Genomic DNA, 16,134 nt, shown 5'->3' with positions numbered 1-16,134 from the left:
AATGGTGAAGGCTTGGCACTAGAAGAGGCCATTAGTGAAGGTCCAGCCTCAGTTGCAATAGAAACCCCAGTACTGAAGGAATCTTGGAGAGAAGTTGAAGCTTATACCATATGGCCAGATCAGAGTCACCGAAGACAGCCTGAAGAAAAGCCACTGATGAAAGTGCAGCTCAGTTTCATCAGAGATCCTGGTATTTTGGAGATGCCATACCATGAAGTGACAACCAAGGACAGCAGCAGCTATGGACTAGAGCCAACCCGAGCCTAGGAGACAATCTTCATGTGCTGTGCATGGTAGAACCAGAGAACCGACCTGCTTAGGCTCTTTGGAGCCCAGTAGGTCATGACTGAGTCCCAGGTACATTATTGGACTTTGGTTCTGCTTTGATCTGATTGTAACTGTGCCCTGGCTGTTCCTAAATAAGAAGTATATACCTTAATCTTTAATTTACAGGATCCCATAGTAAAGAGGCTTTGAAATTTTAGAGAGACAATGCATATTTTAGAGAGACTTTGGATGTTTTAAAGGGATTAAATTTTTTTAAGTGTTTGAATTTTTAAAGACTGTGGGACTTCTAAAACTTGGAATGTATTTTATATAGAGATAATTGATACTAAGGTGAGATCTTGAGGGATAAACAAGAAAGGAAAGGTTATGGTTTAATAGTAATGGATTGGTGTGTCAACTTGACAGTGGGTCAGTTGTCATAATTTTTATTTTTATTGTTTTGTAAACTTGACCCAGCTAGATTCATTTGAGAAGAAACCTCATTTGAGAAAATGCCTCCACCAGCTTGGTCTATGGACAGTCCTGTGGAGCATCTTAATGATTGAGTGGAATGGCCCGGCGATTGTAGGTGGTGCTATCCATGCAGATGATTTTGAGTTGTTTAAGAACAAGGCTGGACAAGCCATAAAGGAGTATTCCTGGCTCCTGCTCTCACAGCCATGACATAGAGACAGCGCCGGGGCAAGCGAGAGCCGGACGGGCGACTCTGCCTTGCAGAGGAAAATCAACTAAACATGGGCGAGATCCTACGAAGCCGAGAGGTAAAATGTTCTCATGTGCATTCTTTTTGCAAACTTGCCGGGAGGAGCACAAGAAGAAGCATCTGGATGCTCTGTCAACTTCTCAGAGTTCTTCAAGAAATGCTCAGAGAGGTGGAAGACCGTGTCTGAGTTCAGAGGTTTAGTTCATTATTATCATCATGGCCGGAAGCATGGTGGCACACAGGCAGACATGGTGCTCCGTCCTGGTTCTCCTCAGTCTGGCAGCTGAGCTCCACACCAGCTTCCACCTTGGGTCTTTTTATGTTGACTGTGCCTCAGGCTTAGATTTTAAGAGTACATACATTGGGCTTTTCCATCCACAACCCAGTCCCGAAAATAAGACTCTGAGACTTTAATTATATATAAAAAAGTGCCTGGGTCATAAGATTGGGCCTGTTTCCAGTTCACAACTTAAATTAATCCATTTACTCTTTTCTACAAGGACTACAAGGCTGGTTACCTCTTCTCAGTTTGATGTGTCTGTCTCCTCAGAGTTCGGGGTGAATCTTCTCCCACATCTGAGAGAGCTCCTCTCTCCCTCCCAGTTCTCCCACCTCCTATTTCCTGCCACAGCTCATTGGCCAATCAGCTTTTTATTGACAGGTGATGCTTCCATACACAAGAGATTCTTTCTATATACAAGAGCCAGAAGTCAGAAGAGGTATTGGATCCCTTGGAACTGGACTTAATGACAGTTGTCAGCTGCCACATGTGTCATCCTAGGAACTGAACTCATGTCTTCTTCAAGAACAGGTGTTAATTTTTTTAATATTTATTTTATTATTTTGCCTGTGAGTGTTTTGAATCATGTACGTATGTGCAATGTGTGCATGCCTGTTACCCATGGAGGTCAGAAGAGAGCATAGAATCTCCAGGGACTGGAGTTACAGATGGTTTTGAGGCTTCATGTGGATTCTGGGAATTGAACCCTGGTCCTCTGCAAGAGCCACAGTTGCTCTTAACTGCTGCTTTTTTTTTTTTTTTATGTAATTTTTTATGTTTTAGTCTCCAGTTCCCACTTTTCTGACACATTATCTAGTATGTTCCTCCATGGTCCCTGCACATAGGCCAGCTCAGGTGATATGGGAATACACCCCCACACCAATAGAAGCAAGGAATTTTATTTATTTCTTCAGCTCTGAAGGTCCTTTCCTTTCAGGTTGCCATTTGCTCTTGCCTTCTACTAAATTTCTTCCTAAGGGTAGTTCATCCACTGAACTTCTAATAACATTCATTACTTAAAACACACTCTAACCACAGACTCTAGAATAAGCCATCCCTCATTAACTGTTCCTGAGAAACTGGGAACAGAGATTGAATAACTTGTCTTGGGGTTGGACAGAGACTCTGTAGGTAGGGTCAGGACATGACTATCATCAGAAGACCCAAGACCTGTGTTTCTAAGAGAAGAGCCAGATATTTGTCCAGCTGCAGAGACCACCAGTGGGTAAAACATGACTTCTGTAGGATCGACATGGTCAGGAGTCTGTAGGACCCAGACAGAGTCTGTTCCCAAGATCCGTCAGCTCTACCTCCACAGGGCTGGAACCTGGAGAAGTGCAGGGAGAAGGCAGAAAACATGTACCATATGAGAGAGAACAAGTCTGTTAAAGAGGATTAAGACAGGACCTCCAAGGAACCCCAGCAACAGCAGGGAGAACAAATGCTAGTTAAGACCAGGAGTGAAAATCAGGAAGGTTCTATGTGGAACCTTTTGAGCACCTACTTTGTCTCATCCCCAGTTTCAGAGATGTTTGCAGGGTGCAGCAGATTTAAGCAAATGCACTTCTGAGCTACGTCTGAACAATGGCCATCCCAGCAGCTCTCCCACTGTATTCCTGGGATGAGGCTCAGAGCTACCCTAGGCTGGTGCCTTTCCCAGTTCATCCGGGAAGCTGACCTAAGCATGACTAGTGGCACCCAGAGAAACCATGCAAACCACAAAGCCTTCAAGACCCATGAGGGATGATGGTCCAGCTGGAACCAAACCCTAATGAAAAAGAAAAGTGTGTTGAACCATTGGGCGATTCATTAAAGACAAAGAACCTTCTTGAAATCTACTGTAATCACTGAAACTAGGAAAAAAGATTGTGAATGTTGCAACTTTGTTCCTGAACAAACATTTGCTTGCTCTGAATAGTTCACAGCCAAGTTTGGCTCTCAGTGTCTGCACAAAGCATTTCAGTAGCAGATGCAATTGCATTTTTACTGGCTTTTTCTTGTGATTCCTTCACATGGATAATAAAGAAGGAGATGAGCAGTTTTATATCTTTTATGCATAAATTCATGGCAGAGAACTCCTTAAAGAGACGACTCTTGTGGGTGCCAAAGAAGGCCTTTCTGTGTGAAAACAGACGAGCTGATGTCCAAGATGGGGCACACCCTTGGATGTGGCAAACAGATGTGTTCTGAAAAGTCTCCCATTTTCTGACTTCTTGTATGATGGATTCTATTTTTTTAAAACCAACTTGCCTAATAAAATTAGAGTTATGTTTTCAAAAGGAATAAGAAGCCAGCCACAAAGACAAGGACACACAATAATTCTCTGACCAAATGGCGCAAATAATATTCCAGAAAGCCTTAAAAGTACAAAAGGGTCACAAGTTTACTGTACAATAATTTACATGGCCACCGTTTCTGCCTCCCCATCTAGGGCATGACCAAGGTCATATAAGATGGTCTCCCAAGCTGCACTGTAAATCTCTTAGAGATACATACTTCTCTGGGGATGTTAAAATTTGAACGTTGCAAAAAATTTTGCAAAATAGAAGTACCTTGGATCTTCATTTTTTTAATTACATGTGTATGCTCTGTATAATCATCTTCATCTGTTTTGTTTTTTCCATTTAAAATTTAAAAACTCACATGAGTCATCTATCTCAGTCTCTCTCTCCATCATTTTCCTCACTTTCTCCCTCATACAAAGGACCAAAATGGCTATTGGTCATTTTGACATCCAGCTCCTTTACTCCTTAAGTCATCCTTCCATTATCCTTTCCACCCTCAGCAGCCACAGATATGAGGTTTCGTCTCAAAGGACATCCTCCTACAAGGAGGCCAGGGCAAGCTTCAGGAGGTTTCCTGGGAAGGACAGTAATGAAAATTGTTCCTTGTTATCAAGTCTGCAGTAGAGACTCCGTTGAGGGTAGCCACACCTTCTATGACTGTGTCCTTTGATTTTCTTCCTCACACTTGCTGACATATGAAATTGTGGTTTTGACTTACCAGTGAAATCATCATAGCCTCTCTCTACTAAAATGTAGCTTTCACAGGTAATTCAGCACACTGTCAAATGAATGGGTAAAGGTGGAACAGTGAGTGGGTGAGTAAATGATGGGTGGAGCATGGTTGGGTGGATGGATAAATGAATAGATGTGTGGGTAGAAGAATGGATGGATGGATTGGTGGAATAGATGGGTGAGTGGATGGATGAATCAATGGGCGTGTGAATGCATTGATGAATGGATGAGTGAATGGGCAGGTGGATGGATGGATGGGTAGGTGTATGGATAGATGGGTGGTTGGATAGATGAATAGGTAGGTGTATGTATGTATTGGGGGATTGTTAGGTAGGTGAATGGGAGAGTGAATAGTAGGTGATCACTGGGTAGATGGATGGATAGATGGGTAGGTGGGTGGTTGGATGGATAGATGGATTGATGGATAGATGTGTATATGTATGTATTGGAGGGTTGTTAGGTAAGTGAATGGGTGAGTGAATAGTAGGTGAACGTCTGGATAACTGGGTGAATGGATGAGTAAATGGGAGGATGACTGCTTAAATGGATGATGGATGGATGGATTGGTAGGTGAGTGAATAGGGAATAATCGTGAATAAATGAACAATAAGTGGATAGATAGATGGATATATGAATGGTTGGTTGGCTGAATGTATAGATGTATGAGGGGGTGAATGGGTAGATGGAAGGATGAGTTGTCTGGAAGCTGAACATTGATGGGAATTGTCTGAATGGATTCCAATATTCATCAATCCTGTTACCAGAGCAAGACTTTGACATAGGGAGGATAAAGCACCTAGTCCTGCCACCTGGGTCCACCTGCCAAGGTCAGATTTGAGTGCAAAGTTTTGAGACTTTATCAAAGTGAAATAGATTATTAAATTATAATTACAATTTGTGTCTTGCAGTGAGATTTCCAGGGAAAGATTTATGCTACAGTCACCGTTAGAAGAGGGCACTGTGGGAGTGAGGGGAGAGGAGCCAGAGAGGAGTGCCATGTTGAGCATGGAATGAAGGGAAGGGAGAAGCCAGGTGACAGTGAAAACCAGTTTTCTCCATTCTCTCCTGGGCTCGTGTGCATTCACAATCTGATTGGCATGAACACCTGTGATGTGGGTTACCACTTTCTGCTCAGGGCTGTCCTGACCTTGAGACTTGTGAGTGGTCTTTGCAGAGAGGCCAGTTCGAATGCTTCTGGTTCAGAGTTTTTCCACAAATTTCTGATACTTGTGGAAAGGAGATTGTTATTTTTACTAGAAGTTGTCGGAATGACAGATGTGTGAAAGAGAGAAGAGGGACTGACTTCCCTGAGAGTAAGGCTCTTCTTAGTCCCTTGAAAAGATGACTTTATACTGGCCATATCTACACACATAGTGAGATGTGTGTGTGTGTGTGTGTGTGTGTGTGTGTGTGTGTGTGTGTGTGTGTGTGTGTGCCTGTGCCCAATGAGGCTAGAAGAATCAGATTATATGGGAGCTTGTGAGAAGCCATGTGGATGCTGGACACTAAACAGGTCCTCTGCAAGAGTAGCAAGTGTTTTTAACTGCTGAGCCATAGATCTAATCCCCCAACCCTTTTAATCTATCATCTATTTATCTATCTATCTATCTATTTATCTATCTATCTATCTATCTATCTATCTATCTATCTACGAACCAACAAATCAGTATTTTGGTGTTGTTTATTTTTTGTTTGTTTAAGACAGGGTCTCACTATATAGCTCTAGCTGTTCTAGAACTCACTATGTAGACCAGGCTGGCCTTGAACTCAGCGATTCCTCCTATCTCTGCCTCCCCAGTACTGGGATTAAAGGTGTGTGCCACTATACCAGGCCTCTACAAAACTTTTTTACTTAATCTTTTAAACCTAGGTATAAATTACATCTTTCAAATGATGTAAATTCAAAAGCTACAAAAAATCATATAGATTTTTTTGTTATATATACATACATATATATATATATATATATATATATATATATATATATATATATATATATTTTGTGTGTGTGTGTCCCTGCTTGTCCGTACATGTACTATGTGTGTAGTACCCAAAGAGGCCAATAGAGAGCATTAGATTCTCTGAAACTGGAATTACAGGTGATTAATTTGTGAGCCATCATATGGGTGCTGGGAACAGAAGCTGGGTCCTTTGCAAGAGCAGCCAGTACTCTTAACTGCTGAGTCATTTTTCAGCCCTATGAATATACCTACCATGACTGTTTCTCGAGAAGCCCATGCCTATCCCTTGGGTGTGTACTACTATTTTTTAATAAACCTGTTGCTCAATACTCGTTTGTCCTGAAATTCTTTTAGGTGGTATAAGTTAAGATCCTGTGCCCTGAGTAGAGGCTCTAAGAAAACACTCCTTGGTATGACCTGCCAGCTTGAGTTGTGTTGCCAACAGTTCTGACAAGCAGAACTCTGGCCCCTGCCCAGGAGTCTGGAAGCTGTACCCAGACTGCACAGGATCTTAGAATTGGATGTGTTAACATACCTAAGGGCTGCAGCTTGTAAGGAAACCTGATGTTCCATGGAACTGAAAGTCACAGCTTCTATTGACTGATGTTTGTCTAGACTTTAGAAGCTATCCAGCTCCCTCCCACAGGCTCACAGTCCGGCCATCTCCCTTTTGGAGACAAGGAAGAAAAAGAGGCAGGCAGCTTAAAGTGTGTGTGTGTGTGTGTGTGAAGTAGATCTATGACTAAAAATAAACACATAATAACACATGTTTAGAAAATATGACATAAATCCCTTTTATCAATGCAATGAAGTATGTACCTATGAAATAACAAAATCAAGGACTGACATCTACCACTTAGCCTCCAGTGTAGAACCCCAAACCAGAGAGTGTGGCTGACTGAGCCTCCTTGGTATGTTCATCACATGTTTCTGACATGAACATTGAAATTCTCCAATGCTCCCAGGGGAAAAAAAATTCAGAATGTAAATGCAGATTTTAAAAAACATAATGGACAGCCGTAAACCCTGCCATTTATGTGCATGGCAGCAGTTGGTTATAGAGACAGGTAACAGAACCAAATAAATGGCTTCAATTTTCCATTTCCAAATCAAAGAAAATCACATGAGGTCATTCTGTCCTAGCAGAGAGACACTTGGCATCTGGACTCATGTTTTCTTCAATAAAAGCCAGGGTGTTACTGAAACTGAGTTGGGCTCACCTCATTCTTCAGCCCCTATACCACATCGGCTCCCTCTTCCTGAGCTCTGCCCTTGTCTGATTATGGATAATCCTGGAGGTCTTCTGGGTGGGGGGTTGGGGGTGTCTCTGGGAAGTTTGTTTCCCATGATTGCTCTTCACAATGGCAACAGGATGATGCCGTGTGTCCAGCTTTCACTCCCTTGGCCTTGAGCACAGGCACCTCCCCCCAAAACATGAATGTCAGCATTACTCTCTATCCTCTTGATGAAGACCACCCTTAGGCACAGCCCGTCTGGATGATGGGGTAGATTCCTATGACCACTGGAGGGAGATAGTGATGAGTCTCAGAATATGTTCTGTAGACCTGAAATAGTGCTCGTGGAGGGAGAGCAGGCAGAAAAACTCCCAAGGAGTGTTTAAGTACAGCAAGAATCCAGGGAAGGACATTTGCTGTAGAATTTGTGAGACTAAAGTTGCCTCCTTCCTGCTGTGTCTGTTCAGTTTGCATCAGCCACTGACCAGAGGCCAGAGACTTTCTCAGATCGGGTAGAGCAGCTGTCTCAGGTGTGACTGGATAGAAGTTTGGAAAAGAGGGTCAGATTACCGGATGAACCTCTAAACAATCTAGTCTCTCCAAAATCAACACATAGTGCATCAGAGCACATCAGCTTCATGCTACTAAGTTTGGCTACCAGTTTCCCACACATGAACACACTACAGTGCAGCTGCCAATACCTCAGGAGATACTGTCTTAAATCCTATCTTATTACATAAAATATAACCAAATTTAGAGGTATTTCAGAAACCTGTTTCCCTGGGTTGATTTATACCACATGTTGTTGTTTAGAGTGACTTCAAGTTACTAGTTTTAAACAAATTTTGTTACTAATATTGAAATTTTTGAATCATACCCAATTACTTATAAGCAAATAATTTACCACCAAGACATGGTGAGCATATTTATACCTTTTAAAATCAGTCAAAAGCAACATGAAGTGACCACACATCTTATACACTTAGACTAGATAAAAGTTTCACTTTTTCTAGCTGTAATTTTAAGGAATAAGCACCTTGTCACCTTCTGAGTTCAGTAAACACAGTGATTTTTCAGGGAGAAGCAGTGAAACAGCTCTAAGTGGAGAAGCTGCCGGCGCTTTTATCTAGGAGTGGCCTAAAAATCAGCTTCCATCGGGTCTCCAGCTGAGCTAAACTATTAACTTCAGGTGTAGGGCCCCAAATGCCTGCTTTCTATTTTATTTTTAATTTTACCCTTTTAGACACAAGTTAAAACTAAATCAAGAGACAACCAACATATAACATTTTAACCATTTTTCTTTTGAACATGAAACTCAAGTAACACTCAAACAAAGAAAACAGGGACACAAATTGACACACATGGACAGAGGAACAGCTTGGCAGGCCAAGAGACAAACACACACAAGAGAAGAGAACTACATGTGTGGAAAGGACCCTGATATTCTTCCTAAGGGACTGAGAACCAGAACTAGACATTTCTCCAGTGGGAACCAGAGAGGTCTCTTGGTCTCCCACTCCTGCTTGAAGAACTCTGGAACAGTTCTTTTTCCTTCTCTTTCGCCAAACCATCCCAGAAAAGGGAGAGGACTGTTTCCCTGTTGATCCTCCCTTTCAAACACAGGGCACTGTAAAACATATCCTTGTATGTCTTCCCCTCATTCCGCAGCCAGTTTTAATCCTGCCTAGAGAGGCGACAACCAAGTAACACTAAGATTTAAAGTTAGAGGTTTCCCCTCATTCATGTTACTCTTTAGGGTCACTGGAGGAGGCAAAATCTTTATTTATGGTGCTACTATTGGTGTGTTCTCGTCAGAATATGAACTTGATCTACTCTCCCATTCTCAGAGGACTTGCTCAAGCCTCTCTATGAGCTGAGCGAGCTCCTTTTCTTTAATCTTCTGTCTCTGAGATATCCTTGCCTGCTCATTTGCAAAAACCACCTTAAGGGAATCCTGAGGAGGCTGATCTTTGCTCTGATGCTCTGTGGCCTCTTCCTCCGATTCAATTTTGTCTTTGGGATCTAGGGGCTCACCCCTCTTTCCTGCCTTAACTGAAATTTCGCAAATAGGGGGTGCGGATGGAACAATTTCATCCTTCTTATCACTATTTGCATCTCCTAATATCTTATTTAATTTCACACCATCATGTATAGAGTCTAAAGTATCTCTAATCAAGGTCCAGAGGCTAAAAGCATCTACAGGAATTTTTTCAGGACCATGAGTTGTATAATACTCTTTTATCCCTTCTCCTACTTCTTCCCAAGTTTGCAAACTCACTGTTCCCTTCTCAGGGAACCAAGGACAAACTTCTATAAAAATCAGAAACTGGGTGAGCTGTTTCTGACTTATTTTTGCTCCTCTGCCTTTCAACATATTCTTAAGCATATATACAAAAAGCATTTTGCTGCTTTGTTGTCCCATTCTCAATGGGATTCACTTACTGCTGGCCCCAACTTCTGCACGTGCTTTCTTCCCACAGTGTCCTTCACTGAATCCAGTGTGCCTGGTCCACGTTGAGGGCACCACTGTCCGAGGCCAGCTCAGACTCTCAAGAGGTCCTCCGGGAGCCAGAGCAAGGACTGAAAGAAAAGAGACAAGTTAGTTAAAGTTGCAGCATGACTTCTTCCAGACTTGAGGCCTAAGCCTCATGGCCGAAGGGAAGCTTGGTTTAATTTGTTCCTTTTTAAATCACTTTAATTACATGCAAAAAGGTAACCACTGTTCTGAGACCCGGATCCAGCCAGATAACAACCAAAGATCCTGTAAACATCTTATTGGAGGTCAGGTGAAAAGGTCAGAGACAAAAATGGATACTGCTGTGCCTACCACCTGAAATCCACCCTACCCTGAGCTGCATTTCTAAGGATGCTGCCTGGAGCTACAAATGTACTTCCCTATGCCACATCCTTAAAAGCCCAGCTCCAAACTTCAGATGTGGATGTACTTCCTTATATCCTCATTCTTGAGAGCCTGCCTGAACTTCAGATGTAGATGTGCTTGATACTAGCCCTTACTGGGCATAGCACAGAAGCCAAATTCCTACCTTGGCCAGCCCCAAAATGTCCTGGGGTAATATTAATATTACTCCACCATAAACTGTTCAGAGGTGCCAAGAATGCTCTCCACAGATCAACATGTAGAACTCAGCTCCTCCAGCACCATGACTGAAATCAGCTTTCCTCCAAGAGCTGCCTATCAGTAAACCTGCCTTTTTATTTCTTATTTGGCTTTGGTTGGTTCCTTTCTGCAAGCCCTGGATGGCCCTCGGCCAGCACAATTCCTCCTATATCTATTGTCTCAGCAGTGGCCCCACCTGTGACGGAGTGGGCCCTCCTATAACTCTTGCTTATTATGAAAATGCTCCATAAGCTTGCTACAGCCTAATTTTTTTGGAGGCATTCTCACCAGCAAGGCTTCCTCCTCTTAGATAACTACAGCTTGCATAGTTGGTATAAAACTAGCCTGCCTATGGGGTTCCAAATCCAGTCCCTCATCCTTGTTCAGAAAGCATTCTTACCCACTGAGCCATCTCTCTAGACCAAGAGAAGACTTTTTACTTTTTGTGCTGTAACACTGGGTACAGCACAGATGTTTTTTGCTGGTTGTGGGTAGGGCAGTGAACACACAACCTGGTTTTATAACCAGAAGGAGTATGGTGGGGTGTTAAATAAGAAGCCATGGTTTTGCCCTATTTGGGGTCACAAGGAGAAATGTCTCCTTTTCTGGTTGAAAACGAGATCATGGCTGCATGATCACGGAGAGGTCACCAAGTCTTGTCTGGCTGGAATGTAGCTTTCTTTGGTACAGGCTGTTTGGGGCGGTCAAGGCTGGAGTGTGTCTTTAGCTGTCATTGTAGTTGCCTTCTGAAGCAGCTGGTCTGTTCTCAACAGTTAGGCTGACAGGAAGACAGTTAAGCCCTGCTGTCAGGGCTGATGCCTCTTGGAAAACAGGCTGATGCATGTCTGCGATCTCAGCATTTGGGAGGCTGAGACAGGAGGATCACCTCAAGTCCGAGGACAGCCTGGAAGAAATAGTAAGGCTGCTTCAAACATAAATGAGAAAACAAGTAAGTAAATAAACAAACAAGATACAGCTTGGCTGATAGGGCCTTCCTCCAGCCTGACAGGCAAAAAAAAGGCCTCATCAAATGCCTCCTCTGTTTTCCCAGAAAGCACTTAAAAATGTGTTTATGAAGAATTAAGGAAAGCTCTGCAGAGAACAAGTCTAAAAGCAGCTAACAACACTTAAGCATTTACTACTATTTGGTAGTGTTTAATCTTGCTCCAGAGGGAAAGTGAATCCCTCTGATATGTCTCATAGCTCCCTGACCTTAGAATTCCATCTTAAAGAGGAATGAGAAAATTCCCCATTGTCATTTAATCTGTCCGGCTGTGCTATTTGCTTACAACATTCAAGCTGTCTAAGACAAGAAGCAAGCTAACAAAAATACCTAGGAATGAATAGACTATACAGCAAACTAACACCATAGCCTTAAGCTTCCGGGATGTTGATTTTAAAAGACCACAAAGTTGGGTGTGCGGTGACACAGACCTATAATTTGGGCATTGTGCAGGCTGGAGGGAGAAGGATCAATCTGAGTTCAAGAACATTCTGAGCTCTCTACTGACTGCATTAATAGATGGAAAGATTCACCTTAATTGTGGGTGGGATCATTCCCTGAAAAGGGTATTTTATTTATTTATTTATTTTTATGTGAGTACACAATCCCTGTCTTTAAATACACATGAGAAGAGGGAATTGGATTCTGCTACAGATGGTTGTGAGACACCATGTGGTTGCTGAGATTTGAACTCGGGACCTTTGGAAGAGTAGTCAGTGCTCTATAACCGCTGAGCCATCTCTCCAGCCCCCCTTTTCAGGGTATATCCTGCATTATCTAGTACTGGAAGCAAGCAGGGGCAATGACTCTGTAAACTAAAATGACCTGACAATTAGCCTGACAACTTGAGTTTGACCAGGGGAACCTATGTGGAGGAAGGAAAGAACTGACTCCCACTGGTTGTCCTCTGATCTCTGCATGAGCCCCAAAGGATACGCACATCTCTTAGGTGAGCCGGTAGATTTCTAGGAGAACATAAAGAGACAGAGAAGGAGAAAAGGCCAGCCTGAGGCCAGTAGGTGAGACTGTTTATTTCAGACGGGCTGACACTCTCCAACAGGAAAGGGGTACACGTGAAAGGGAAGGAGATACTTGGAGTTTTTATAGGAGTTTTGGAGAATGAGACATTCATTAAAAGTAAATTCTGGGACTCCGTGCAAGCCTGAAGTTTCTCCTTGTAATGTCTACTCCACCGAGTCAGGATGGTAGTGGTTTGAGAAGCCAGTTACTACTTCCTAAAATTTTTATTTTTTACAACCAGGACACTCTATCATACACAACGAATTAAATTTAATAATAAATAAACTTAAAAATCGTGTGGAGAAAGCAAGCTGAGACCATCATGGTTTTATAGCTGTTTTCTGACCACAGATGTTATACATCAAGGCTCCAGCTGCCTTGACCTCTCCACCATGATAGACTGTAATTTAAGTGTGAGCTAAAATAAGCCATTCTTTCCTTATGTTGCTTTTTTCAGGGTATTTTCTCACACCAACAGAAAATGAAACTAAGATATCATGTATTAAAAATAAACATCAGAGGGTTGGAGAGATGGCTTTGGGGTTAAGAGCACTGGCTGCTCTTCCAGAGGTCCTGAGTTCAATTCTCAGCAACCACATGGTGGCTCACAACCATCTGTATATATCAGTTGCTTTGGGTGGTTCAGGTAGGACAGTGACCAATCTAGAGATGGCTGCTGTAAATGTGTATCTGGCTGTCCCTGCAGATGTTAAACCAGTACGTTTCCCACAATGAGGGCCTGTGTTAATGTTCTCAGCTTGACCCTTTGAGCTGAAGAGCCTGCATCCAGATCATCTGTTTCTGTCATCACCGCTGTCCTACTCAACTCCAACTCTCACGGACGAAGCTGCTCTGTAAACCAGGTCTGCTCTGTCTCTGACAGAGGAGAGTCCCTCAAGTCAGGTCGGGTATTGAGTACCTCGGCCAGAACCTCGCCACGTTGATGGAGTGGACAGTTCAAGTCAGGGTTGGGTAGGAGAGTCACAGGGTTCAGGAAAACAGGTGTCTGGAAAATAACTCAGCCAGCATTGATTAGTAAGGTCCGATAATAAATCATGCAGGCATTACTGAGCCATCAATCAGAAGGCTGCTTGAGTACCTCTTTAATTGCAGGGGTATAGTCGTGATCAATTTCTGTCCCAAAGTTAATTTATCTTCATCTTTATCCAGCAGTGCTGTGGTAACAATAACACACAGGCAAGGCTGCCATCCTTATGCCACTGGGTCCAGTCTCTTTGATAAATAAGCCTCCGGCCATTTTCATGGTCCTAGAGTTTGGGTCAAGACCCCTTTACTTACTTCTCTTCCAGCAACCTACTGAGCCTTGGAATTTCTTTTCTCCTGGATCAGAGGCTCTGTTGGCTAGGAAGACTCTAACTAAGTCTCCTTTAAATGTCCTTCCTGTCTTAATCCGCACTCTCTCTGCAACTTTCACTACATCCCCTCAATGACTTTTCTCTTAATCTTTCTTGAATCTCTAACTTCTTCCTAATGTCTGGCACTATTTGATGAAAGCCAGGGCTACTGTGCTACAATTTTCTGTTTTCTTGGGGTCTGTGTGTGTGTATAGCCTTACACATAGTCTTTCTGGCCTGTTCAAGAAATGCCGCTTTTATCTATTTCCTGTCTAATACCATATCTAGACCTTGGGCAAATTATTGTTGAGACCTGCTGAAAGAGCCTGGTGGTAACTCTGGAGATGTTCTCTACCTTCTGTCCCGTTGAAGTCCTAATCTGTGCGGCTTCCCTGTGGAGCCAGGAGCCAGTTTCTTGGCCTCTGTCTGTGGTGAGGAGAACCTGCCAGAGCTTTGGGTAGGTGACTGCACTGAGTGCCTAAGGCAAGTGGAAGGGAGTGGTTGTGAAAGACCCTCGTCCAGAGGACCTTTATCTGAAAAGACCCCAGGACCCAAGAATCAGCCGAGACCACTGGCTGCAATCAGCATGAGGGTTTATTTGATCAAAGTACACAGGTACCTGTGGGCACACAGTCTCTCAGAGGACTTGCGCGCCGGACAAAGGGGCAGTCCCCTTTTTATAGGGCTTGGGGGGCAGAAGCAAGGTACAGAAGCAGAAGCATAACAACAGGGTTCTAATTGGTTAGTTTAAATGTGGCCAGGGAGTGAGCCCAAGGACATGGCTCCAAGGAAACAGCTCCTGATACCAGCTGGGGCTGCAGCTCCTGAGAATAGTTGCCTTGGGCTTATCGAAGTGTGGGAACTATGGCAGAAATATGGCTTTAAGGAGGCAACTCCTGGTACTAGTTGGGCTGCAGCTTCCGAGGATAATTGCTTTGGGTTCATCTAAGTGTGGGGACGGTGGCAGAAATATGGCTCCAAGGACACAACTCCTGGTTCCAGTCGGGGGCTGCAGCTTATCTGAAAGCTGGGCTTGTCTGAATGTCTTCCTTTCTTTGTCTATTGCTAGCTGGCCGCCCACCGGTATCTTGCTTGGCCACCTGGGACCCTGACCTAGCCTGCCCCGTGTGTGCACAGCCTTACAGAAATGGCATTTATTGTTGCTAAGCGGGGGTCTTTCAGTTGCTGCTTCTCAGGGGGCTGAGTGTGGCAGGGTAGTGTCAGTGAAGACTGAGTGTGGCAGGGTAGTGTCAGTGAAGACCCTCTCTTTACAACTCAGAGACCACATCTGTCCAGACATGGAGTGAGCACTTCTCCTGGCAAGGGTAGCCATTTACTCAACAAATTGAGTGACCAGGGGTCTGTGGCAAGCTCTGGTGAGGGATACATCTGTCCACTTGGGACCTCTCCTGCCCATTGTGTCCAGGTATGGAGCCCTGCTCTCTGGAAACTCACCTCCAACTCAAGGAAAGGCCGGTTAGGGCCTCAGGAGGCCCCAGCCTTAGACCTAGGGATCCTGGATGCCAGTGTGCACTGTGCCTGCACTCAACAGAGGGGAAGGGATGAGCCTGTGTAAGCTGTAAAACACAGAGCCTGTCCTGAGAAAAAAAGGGAATCACCAAGTGGTTGCTGGGAATTGAACCCAGGATTTCTGGAGAGAGACCACAGCTCTCCACCTCTGAGCCATCTCTCCAGCCCCAAAACTCATGCCACCGAGAAGGATGAAGCTGGCTGCTGTCTCCTGTTCCTTGTCACCGTGTGGCCTGGATATGCCTTTGGACAAAAAAAGTGTTAGCAAGGGGAAAGAGAAAACTTTGGAACACTTCATCCTTTACTGCTGATACCCTGGGGAGATAAAAGGTCCCCCTCCCGTGGCCATCCAACATCAAAAGCAGGCCACTCCAAGTTGCCACGGTTGGTGCTTAGCCCCTAACTTCTTTAAATTAAATCAGAATAAGATTAAGGTGAGAAACAGCCAGTCCCATGACGTATGCTACAGTCCAGTGCATGTAAAGACCAAACAACACAAGAAACAGAATAGACAGGCACAAAACTGTTGCTCCAAGACTGAAAACAAAAGTGAATCCAGAGACTCACAGGGGGAGAGCAACTGACAAGGGAGCTCTCCCCCTTCCACCAGAAATCCCTCCAACT

This window comes from Micromys minutus, assembly GCF_963924665.1.
Source record: "Micromys minutus genome assembly, chromosome: 10".
Classification (NCBI taxonomy): domain Eukaryota; kingdom Metazoa; phylum Chordata; class Mammalia; order Rodentia; family Muridae; genus Micromys; species Micromys minutus.
This window is presented reverse-complemented; position numbering follows the sequence as displayed.